The sequence below is a fragment of the Thermobia domestica genome, chromosome 10 (genome assembly GCF_964235325.1).
Source record: "Thermobia domestica chromosome 10, izTheDome1.hap1.1, whole genome shotgun sequence".
Lineage (NCBI taxonomy): Eukaryota > Metazoa > Arthropoda > Insecta > Zygentoma > Lepismatidae > Thermobia > Thermobia domestica.
The window spans coordinates 106886153-106898338 of NC_137463.1; the positions used below are offsets into that span (position 1 = coordinate 106886153).

At 36.6% G+C, this 12186-nt stretch overlaps 1 protein-coding gene across 4 annotated transcripts in view; it reads right to left on the reverse strand.

The window, feature by feature from the left end:
- ref(2)P (refractory to sigma P) overlaps positions 1-12186 on the reverse strand; it is a 137903-nt gene that overhangs the window by 48621 nt on the left and 77096 nt on the right. The window contains exon 1 of one of the 4 annotated variants that reach the window (XM_081728408.1): positions 4783-4929. The exons of 2 other annotated variants lie outside the window; for them this stretch is intronic. The gene's annotated coding sequence lies outside the window, so the exon portion shown is untranslated. Of the gene's footprint in view, positions 1-4453; positions 4752-4782; positions 4930-12186 lie in introns of those variants that run through there. One more of the 4 variants, XM_081728409.1, reaches the window with a different exon arrangement.

A 12186-nucleotide genomic window follows, 5' to 3' on the forward strand; every position in this document is an offset into this window, starting at 1 on the left:
AATGAACAAGGTTGATTGGAGTGAATCATTAATGTTACAGGTATAGGAAACATGTAATATTCAGGCACCAGTTTCCAGTTTGTCACGCACATATGCAATGTCCCGAGACATGTATAGTACTTAATGCGATGTACTTTACATGTATACTCCGCTAACACGCCCAATAATTCGCTAACACCTGTATTTCACATATATTTAACAATGTCAATTACATTTTTATCAAATGGAAAGCAGCTGTCGTCAGATCCTCATGAGGTAACGTATATGTCAATTACATGGAATATGCTGGTTACGTACATGTCTTTCCACACTCTACATGTTGTTTACACGCATGTTTCACGTTGCAAGGTTGCAACCCTATCAACATGAAAACTACCTGTTTCCGTGAAATGAGCATACAATGATCGTGAAAAATATCGATACCTGTCTCATGCGTTTAAAAATGTATCATTTTCAGGCGCATGTACAGGCGCCTGTAAACCACCTACATTTTTTGTCTGGGACGAAAATAAATAAATAAATAACTAAAAGGACGGCAATTCAGTAACAGTTCTGAATCGACTGCAGCTCCAAATACATGGTTTAACACCCAACTTTTATATTACTATTATTATTATTATTAAACTGCAGGACCGAAGCAAAAAATGCAACGGATATGAGGAAATATGTTGAATAAATCTAACATAATACTTTGACTTGCCTTTCTTAGGAAACCTAAAGATTTCTCAGCACCATATTGTAATTCATAATTAATCAAAGTCGAATAATTTTTAATGACAATGTAGAAAATAGTTCTAATCTTCTAGTTTTACGTCCCATATTTATGCCTTTTAGGCTGAAGAAGAGGATGATCAATGAAAGAGAGTGAATGTGAAAACTTTGGAATGACAATTTGGGAAAACAGAAAAATTCGGTAACCCGCGGACACGATGTTGTGCACCACAAACTCACATGGCCTAAGATCGAACCAAGAACCCTCAGCACCAGAGTGAGCGCTCTACCACTGACCCATCGTGCCCTGCACCGTAGAAATTAATAAGTTTTATTATCACATTGTATGCTTACGCAAACTTAAAAGTTTGAAATGAATTTACCCTACTATTCTTAATCTATGTCAAATACACTAAATAATGCCTTTAGAAAGTCTCAATTGAAGACATTGAGACTTCCATTTTAAATCCATCAAAATCGGTGTGACTGTACTAAAGTTTGGAAATGAATTACACTGCACCCAAATACACGTAATTTACACACATGAAGCTTCCGTGAGATACTGTACGGCCTCTAGTAATTGTGTTTAGAGAAGTTCAATCACGCTCGTTACCGTATCTTTAATTGTACTTGTAGTTTTCAGTTCGATAGAAACAACAAACAGTTTTCGCTGCCATTTTGAAAACGATGTTCCATATCGCAAATGTTCCCTCCGACTGTTGTTTTACATTTTCCAAGATCTATCGAACGAGGTATAACTCGATTTAAATTTTCAAGTTGACCTCCAGGGCACTATGATAGAAGTCGTGGAAAACTTGTTGTTCATAGAATTTCATCGGGCCCTAACATGGATACATTCCTGTGCAACTCGATTTGTCATATTTTTTGTCAGTTCCAAAATATTTCAGGTCACAGAGTCAGGCAAGACACGATGTATAACACTGTATAAACGCCTCTCCACTTCAATATATGACGTCAACTCAAAATTACAATACATAAATAAAAACAAAAATAAACATATGCTTTTCATATCGCTACGTAATCACCACTGTGAGAGTTCTGTTCCTGCAAGGGTAGGATGTAAATTATCATTTTTGCATGGGTTTAGCATATATCACTACACTCGCAAAAACTTTGTCTAGGATGAAAATAGCGCATTTCGCGTTAGGGGAGGTCAGTATACTTTCTACTTCCTTAGATCAGTACTGTCATACAACAAACCGCAGAGTGGCATACATTATTCGGAAGTTATAGAAACTCTTTCCAGAATACAACATTTACTAACTGCTTAGACTTGATTATCAAGAGTTACCTTAGTAACTAATCTACGAAGTGTATGATGCAATAGGAGGGAAAAATAATTGAAGAAAGAATGCACATGAAGCCAAAGCTACATGTAAAACAAGTACGGTTTAGATTTAGCATACTTCATTAGTGCACTTTTCAGTCACAACCTAGCAGAAGTTATGTTTCTTGGACAATAGCTCTTATTACGTATGTCCGGATACTGAAAAGCTGGCGGGGGTTAACGGAATAAATGCACGATTATTACAATTTTGCGTGCTGCAGAACGGAGGCAGAGAAAAAAGCCAAATTATCCTAACCTACTCTACTCTAACATCCCTCTACTATTTTTTAATTATTTGCTTAAGGTTTACTTTTGGCACACCACTCAAAATAATTGTTGAAAAATTATAATTCTTTCACTAAATCCCTTCTTATTGTCTTCTAAATGATTTGCGCTAGACATCATGAAAATATCTCGCTTGGCATAGATAAAATTTAAGGAAGCCATCAGAAGTAATTGTTGAAAAATTATAATTCTTTTACAACTTGCGTATAAATACTGCGTCCGTGTGCATGGCATAAAAAAAACTACAGCCCAAGAAACACAAACCAATGTGCTGTTGTAGTTTTGGCTCACCACATTTTGGAAGATTTACAGGTAAAATTTAACACTTTGTATGAAAAGACATATTTATAAGGAACACATTTCTCCACACAACAGAATTTTGTACAAAGTAACATAGCTCTATTGTAAGTTTACAAGTATAGGGTTACTAGTGTAAAATCATTACAAGTGCTTTAGGATGAATAAAATAAGTGAGGGTATATGAAAGATGACTATTAGATGTTATTTTCCATCGGCAATGTATTTCTGTACAGTGTACAGAAGCTACACTTTATGTTTACAGGTAGAGCGTATGAAACCATGACAAGTGCTATTGAAATTCGAATCTTTGCCAAAATCCGCTTTTATTCATTATCCTCGCTTACGCGCACAACCACCATTGCCGACGCGCCTGCTCCCTTCGGACGCACCCTCACGCTACGGCACGGCCCCCACCAGCTTCGCCCTGTTCTGACTCGGTTAGATAGCATTCGTGATTTTAGTGGTCGCCTAGCACAGGTCAATTATTTCGAGTGGTGCGCCAAAAGTAACTTGTACGCAAACCAACCTGCGCGAAATGGCCACTAAAAAGCACAAATGCTACCTAACAAAGTCAGGACTGGGCGAAGAAGAAAAGCGTCCAAAAAGAGCAGGCGCGTTAGCGATGGCAAGGTTTAAGAAGACAGGTTCCCCTCCAAACTTAGCTGTAATAAAGACAGAAAACAACGTGCCCTGCGGGGCTCTGACACGCTTTCACTCGCTGACGCTCGCTCGGCTATACTATGTAAATTAAATATTAAGCTTTGGTACAGAAAGGAACCAACCTAGCTACTAGAGCCTGTCTTGCATCCGTGCCCTCGGAAACTATGCGAACTATACTTCGGCCAAATCCCCCATCAACCCTCTGGCGGAGGGAATCCTCCCTTTGTGCAGGGAAAAGAAGTGAATGACATCACTTGTGTTGCCAATTTGTCATTCAGTCGTTTGGTACTGACGAGTAAGGATAGGAGGTAACAAGACAGAGTACAGCGAAGTCCGTGAAATAAATTCATTGTGGCAACGCTTCCGCATCCAACAATTGAAAGATCTCGGCCGCAACAACTTGTTTCCTCCTCTTTCGAGGGAGGTATGGGAAATCAAATATTGACAATACCATCAGCAAGGATACAGTTGAAATAGAAAGGCTCTAACCTATATAGGGGGACCTGTGTTCTAAAAGCTTCCCGACGGCGAGTATACTCGTAAGCTAGGGTAGGGAAAACAAGTGGGTTTTGGCAATGATACGAGTTTCAACAGCACTTCCCATGGTTTCATACTAGTAGTGCTCCACTTGTAGACATAAAATACAGACTCTGTACACTCCAGAAATACACTGGCAATGGAAAATAGTATTTAATACAGAGTCTTTCATACGCACTCATTTCGCCCGTTGTAAAGCACTTGTAATGATTTTACACTAGTAACTCTACATTTGTACAGCATAGAGCTGTATTAGGTCCAATTTAATTCTATCGCCTACAGAAATTTATTCGTTATAAATATGCCTGTTCATACGAAGTATTGAATTTTACACTTAAATCAAAAATGTGGTGTGCTAAAAGTAAACCAGCATCAAAAATATATAGAGTTGGCCTCCTTTTGTAATACTTGTTTTCATTTTCCATGTAAAACTTAATGTCATGGCCTGTACAATTTTAATCTAATTTTGGTTTTACTACGAGCAACTACGTTACCACGATTTGTGTCAAAACAAATTTTAAACTCAAAAGACAAACATAAACATGCCTACATAACACTAATATACAAAAATTCACTTTCCACTGTTGAACAGATCTAGGAATACGAACTCACCTTTCTCAACTTCAAGATTCACAAACAATAAAACTGATCACGCTACCTTCTCGTTCTTTATATACAATGCAATCGTGTATCACATGATGTTGTAATCACAAGTCACGAGGATCTCCAGAAACTTGTTCCAAAGCCTTCAAGCGTAACAACTGACAATAGCAAAATCATCTGGCCATTGCATCATTGTATGTAATAACACAAATGACAGAACAAAAAATTTATATCACCATAACTTTACACGTTTTACCGTATTTTCTAGCATTTTTTAGCACCACATCATATTGTAATAATGAATTTTGCTTGGTTCCTATTTCAATTATTTTACTCACCCTCTTAGCTCTCAGCAAAATGTTTCTGTATTACTTGTAACTTATCGATTCGGTTGACGGATGTGACATGTGTTGTTGACTTCACCACGCCCACAACGCAAGTTGCCATATCAACTGTAAATATTATCATGGTAACCACGTATTTCATTTACTTTGGTAATTTGCGACATTATGCGGTGATTTTAAATTATCGCATTTATACCTGGCATGTTACATGAATAAAATTTCAATCATTATCTGTATGAAAAGACTGAAATAAACTTATTTCAGTCTTTTATTCTTGGAAATAATAAAGACTAAAAACAATATTGACTATATACGTACAGTAGGTTTATAAACTTCAAAAGTATTGACTCTACTCAAATTGTATTTCTGCATTATATATACTGTATGTGTACTATATATAAATAAAGGATTAAGGATTAATTTATATATAAATAAAGGATTTATTTAAGGAAAAATAAAGGATTAAAATCAGCCACTCGAACAAATGGAAGTACAATTTTATGGCACTTTTAATTGCAAACCACTTTATTTTCTTTGGGGGAGAGGCAGAAATGAAAGTAATATTGCACTCAAGTTATTTTACTAATGTAATAATTTTGATTCTAAAATCTATGCGTCTCGGAGCAGAATGAAATAAACGGCAGCTTCTTTCACCTGCCTCTTTCTGGTGGTGAAAGGTCAGGGGTGTAGCCAGTGGCGGCCGGTGGATTGTGGTTTCGGGTGTTGCAGTACAAACGATAAGAGACAGAAGATATAAAGTTGACTCATTGACTAATCAGCATAACTTTAGATGCAAATGCTATGTGACATGTTAAATTAAATAAAATTCTGTTTTTAAAAAATAAAAAATGCAGAACATTTTATCCGATTAATCACCTTAATTAATTAGTAAGTTCATTCTCCTCTCTTTGATTGGAGCAAATGTCTAATACATGCTGGTTGAACTCTGGTATTCTTATTGTCAGGTCTTTTTCGATGGAAAGCATAACCAATGGTGATAACCTTTCTTCGTACATTCAATTCCTTGAAAGTGTCAATTCTTTCTCATGTGGAAAAAAAACTTTTCGTTTTTTGCTGACGCCATAGGTACTGTTAATATTAATTTCAAAGCTTTGTAGATTTACTAAGTATTTTTTCTAGATTATTGCGAACGATTCATTCTAGCAAACTCAGTCATTGACAGTGATCCGTATTCCTCTTCAGCGTTGACTGAAGAGGGTTCGTAGCAGAGATTAGTGTTATAAAAAAATGTACATTGAACACACTTTATTCACAGTTTATCCAGGAAAATTTAAAATAAATTGAGGAAATGTATCTGGTACAAATAACACTACTGCATAAGATATCCTGTAAATTTAAACTGGATTTCTTTTTTCGAACACTCCCCTTTGCTTGTTTTGTCTAAGCCTTAATTGCAAATTTTTCCTCAGTTGAAAGCTGGTCAATGTTTTTTTGTAAGTTATTTACAGAAGTCATGGTATACAACTCATTCAGAGTTTGTAGGTTATTTACAGAATTAAATCGCATACAATAAAATTAAACCTAATAATTAAAAACCAAACCAGCTGATACAAAATAAGTACTGGTATATGAATTCCGAATGTCACATATTCATACATCAACACACACACGTGTGCGTAAAAGAAAAAACTACATTCCAAATCATCCGTCTTGGTTGTTACGCAATGCACAATGAACACAATATACTTCCACATGAGGCGGAACAATGCTTACCAATGTGATATGTTCTGGAAAGGAAACCTCGAAACCCGCCAGATGAAGGATCAGCATGTAACAGAAGCCCCCCCCCCCCAAAATCAAAGAACATCAAAACAAACATCACTGCCAGTTCTACACCCAGAAATGTTAACTGGGAGGGGTCCAAAGTATTTGAGGGAAGTCCAATACGTCTACATAATATGGAACCTGTCTTATGCTGCACCCGAAAAGACGATAAGTAATTCTTACTTACTGTCACCTATATTTTTTAGAAAAATGATAGAACGATTATTTTTATAAGAAAAGAAGAGTACATGATGAGGCGTAAAATAAAATATTTAGCATACATCAATCGTTTCTGTTAAAAAGTATAGTTTATTAAGAAAGTCTACAAATGTTAGTCAAGTTTCGAAATTTTTGGGAGGTCCGGACACGGTAGACCCCCCTCGTTGCTACGCCCCTGATCATTGCTAACTAGTCCCAAATTCAATGTGGCGTTCCCCATCATACAGTTTTATGTGGAAATTATCAAGAGTATAAAATATACTTATTTTATAAAAGAAATATGTTTATACTAAAATACTATCCACAGGGGGGAGGGGAGCGATTCTACATACAGACTTATTAATATTTGATTTACAAATTACTGTAGAAGAAGCCTTCATTATCAATATAAGCTAAGAATTAACTTGTAAATGCGGGTCTACTTTCATTTGTTTTCTCCTCTACTAGATATTTTCTTTCTTATTTTGTAATTTTGCAATCATTTTTTTTAATTGTCATTATATTGATTTGCTTCAATATGGTCCCGTAATTTAAAAATATGAATGCATAAAAACAAATTCCATTTGTTAATTGCTAGCGAAAGAAAATTCAGAAATCTTATTTAACGTGAAAAACCTTCTCGTTCACTGGAAACCGTACTGTGTTGCAGAAGCACTGCAACGACCAGTCCCTTTAACTTCTGAGATAGGGGAAAGGAGACTTAATATTTGCTCCAATTGCCGCGCTGAAGGAATCTGGTCGTTGCATACTCACTGCAACACAATGTAAATTAGAGACTCTGTGACGGATTATTTTTCGCTTTTTAAAACGGATTAACGGAACGGACAGTTACAGAAGTAAAAAATATGTTATTTAAAGTGTATATATGCAAGTATTAGAAAGTATTTTTTCTGTTCTTTACTACTATTGCTAATAATATTTTTTTTTCTTGAAATACTTTGGTCGTTACGCAACGCTACAACACTAACATTAGCCGCCACTGGGTGTAGCCAGCAGGTTTGTGTAGGGGGGCCGTCGTTTTTTAGGGGGGCAGCTACAATGTACAAAGCAAAAAAATGTGTTGCTGTTAGTGTTTTGGAGACCTGAAAGAAAGGAAAATTTTGGTTTCTTTCTGGAAGACTGAAAACATTTTAGCTTATTATTATTATTATTATTATTATTATTATTATTATTATTATTATTATTATTATTATTATTATTATTATTATTATTATTATTATTATTATCCATAAATTATATTCAAGATAGTTTTTATTATGCTTAATCAAGAACTATTGCCCGGGACCAAACGCTATACTTTGTGCATAACTATAAAGGTAACCAAGAAAGTTCTGTCCCTTTTCGTGGAGGTCTGTGTTCAATTGGACCTCACACTGTGAGTTGAATGCGAGTAGAGATAAGGAGAACGTCAGTTGTTGGTGTGGGTATATCCAACATACTACCTGGTTGTGGCAATTCAGACACACCGTGAACTTGCGTAAAGACAGAGGGAACATGGGACATCCACAGAGCGTCATAAGAGCATGTATGCTGAACGATTTCAAATGGAGGTCAAACGCCGCTGTAGCGGGACAGAAGATATGCCAGGACTTTGGTGAGAGTGTCGTGATGACGCGGACATTGCAGCGATGGTTTAACAAGTTTAAGGATGATGACGATACACCCGAAAACACCACGTGCCAGAAGACCAACACATGTAGAAAGAGGAACTGGGACTACATTTCAGTGTGTGGAGAAACCATTCGGCAGCACATCCATCAACTTGTGAAGCACTACAAGTTGGGTCGATGGGTCTAGCACTACAAGTTGGGTCGAAGGGTCTCTCATATTTTGACTCCGGGCCAGAAGGCAATGCGGCAGTCGCCTGTGTTTATTTACTGTTTCGGAGCCATTTCTGGACAGGGCGTGGATATGTGATAAAAAGTGTTTCCTATACGAAGCTCCACGGCGCCGTCATCATTGGTTAGCATCCCATGAACTGATTTTAAAACAGCCGAAACCAGCACTGTACCAGAAGAAGGTCCTTCTGTGTGTTTGGGACACCGTGGATCGGGAACTGCTACCAGCTGGTCAGAGTATCAATGCAACTGTGTAGTGTCAGCAGTTGAGCTGTGCTCAACAAAAACTCAAAAAACTCTGAAGCCATCACTTCTGAATTTCAAATGGGTCCTCGTTTACGGGACAACGCTAAGTCCCAAGTGGCTAGGATGACTCAGGACACCATTTTCCTCCTTGGATGGGAAACGATATTGCAACCACTATATTCCCCGGATATTGCACCGTCCGATTATTACCTGTTCCTTTCGTTGGACAATCACCTTAGAGGACGCCAGTTCAAATCCCTAGTAAAAGTCCAAAATGCACCTGATACTTTGTTCGTTTCACGGCCCACCAAGTTCTACCGCGATGGATTGCATGGCCTTCCAGAACGTTTTCAGAAGGTCGTCGATGCTGATGGGGACTACTTTTGATTTTCAAGTTTAGTTGACATATCGATGTTCGAAGGTGGTGGGTGAAAAAGCAACAAAACTTTTTTTGGTTACCTTTATATTTAAATTTAAGACCTTGTATACAGAACCTATCTACACAAGATTGATTTTCTTTGAAATTTCACTTAATTTCTTTATGGTTTCCTGACAAAAATATTTATTTATTATTCCTAACTAAAAAAAACATAATTATTTTATTAAACTGAGTAGAAATAAAAGAGAGAGCGAATGAAATCCAAATTGAATAAAAGCATTGTTTCTCACCAAATTTTCCATCCTCTATGTCTTTTAAAACACTTGTTAAAGCATATAAAATATACTGTACTTACAAATCAGTTTAGTACCTTTGTTTTATGGCTGTATTTGTAGTGCCTTATTAAAACGTTTGTCTTCAAACTGTCAAATATAAATCGCAGTAAATTGTGTAATCTGCTGTCACAAAAAAGTATCCTATTTTTCGATCGGTATAAGGAAGAGATACTATACTATTTTTCGATCGGTATGGAAAAACAATATTTCTCCATACTATTTTAACATAAATTATTAATTGTCAATAAACTTTGTTACTTTTAAATGAATGAAGCGAGATAATTTTACTATGATGTTTTAAAACCTGGTCATTTGGGGGGGGCAGGAAACAATTTGGGGGACCTGGCCCCGATGGGCCCCCCTTGGCTACACCCCTGTGAATGGTCTGTATACTCAGCGAAGTAATGAGATGGAGAATGTCTCCATCGACTTTGGTAAAAAAAAAAAAAAAAAAAAAGTGTGGTGTCTCTGCTGTTAGTAATAAATGTAAATTAGCATTTATTTTTTTAAGGTTTCGTTCGACGATTATGCACCGAGGTTAAAGCGGACGGTGAAGATATGGTGGTGAATTAAATAGTGGGATGAAGAAAACGGGAGAACCACGAGAAAACCTACTTCCACGGTATTTGTCCACTGTACAGCCCACTTGGCGGCGCGAACTGAGATTGAACCAGGGACTCCCACACACTAGAAATGAGTGCTCTAAGACTGAACCACCGCGACATATTAGTTATGTACGTAGTACACTAATGAAGACACACTTATCTATCCGACAGGGCCGGCCCTAGGCAATTTGCCGCCATGTGCAATGGCATCATTAGTCTCCCTTTCTCCAGAAAGAACAAATCTTACAAGCCACGGTTTTAAATATGCTACTCCATCATGAGCAACGAAGGGGAGGGAAAAAGACCCGCATTCAGAAAGGCCTGAACACTACAAATACAATCTCGTTATCTGTTTATATATATATATATATATATATATATATATATATATATATATATATATATATATATATATATATATATATATATATATATATATATATATATATATATATATATATATATATTTAAATAATAATATATTATGTTAGTGAAAGATAAAGCAAAGATACATGCAGAGAAAAGATGGCAATCCTTTTTATAGAATTCAACATCGAGCTTCAATCTCAAAATGCCAGTTTGCAATTCCAGTGCAACTAGCTCTTTTAACTTTATTTCTTAATTTTCCTTCTAGATCTATTAATTTAAAAAAAAAAAAACTTTTTCCACCTTCAATGTTAAAAAAAAAAACTTATTTGTGACATAGGCAAGACTAGTTTTCATATTAAAACTGTGGAAAATAATTCAATGGAAAAGTATTCGTTACTGTTTGAGAATTGAGTTCTTGTATTTGAGAACAATCAAGCAATTCATGCTCGGATTTGTTTGACCATTTGCTTTAGCACTGTCCATGTGACCTTAAACTAATGCATCCGAAATATGATTTATGAATGCAGTACTCAAATAGAAGGTCAGCTTAGTAAATTTAACTACAATCATGAAGTATGTTTCCAACAAGAAATATTTATTTTAAATAATATAGTAATAACATATCTTGTCGGCCCGTGCAAATCACGTGTTACACATATGGTAGAGACGACCTTGCTCAGGCTTATATCCATACGAATCATATTGTGCCAGAGTAGTGGGAATAGCGTTGTTCAAGAGATAATAAATTTCTCATCAACGAAAAGTGTACTTTCAAAAACGAGACGAGACACATGAAAATTCACGTCTCCTATTCAAGACGAAAATCGAGACAAAACGAGAAATTCGTCGAGTCTCGTGGGCAACGCTAGTTCACTCAATACTTAAATCTCAAACACTTTTTATGGAGTTCGGTTTACCAAAGCTCCTTTATATACAGAGTGGCCCAAAAATAGGTATACACCCCTCCATTGATCAAATTATGGGTTTGTTTGCTTTGGCTGTTCCAAGCTTATGGTATAAGAAAAAATGGCATTAAGATCAAATAATAAAGAAACTAAGCCTACCTGATGGCTAACAAAAAGAAATGATATAAAATGCAATGAGCTGATTAGTACAGTACTGGATATCTACTTTTGGGCCACCCTGTATTTAGCCTACCCGTTTCTCTGTCCATCCGGAAAACAGAAAAATCTGAAGAACTACGTACTTAATCAATCATAACCAAGTCTGATGAAAATGTAGAGGGTTAAGGGCTGGGAATTGACTTCCTTTTTGGAGCCGATACTGAAACCAGATGTTGTGGAAATGAACCATTTCTGGATTAAGATTTAGGATTTAGATTTCTGGGCTTTCGGCATGTATGGCCATGCAGCCCGTCACGTATCAGGGATGACGTCTCTCGGCGATCACACTATCTGGAGAAAGGGAAGGAAGAAAGGATTGGAGAAGGAAGGATGCGGGCTAGGACCGATAAATTAGGTACCAACTCGGCATTTGACTGATGTGAATGAGGAAAACTCACGAAAACGTCATTCTGGGTAGCTGGCCTGAAAAAGGTTTTTACACTTTTTCGACCGAGTGCCTCCATCGGAAATCGAGTTGAGTTGAGTTGATTTTGAGTT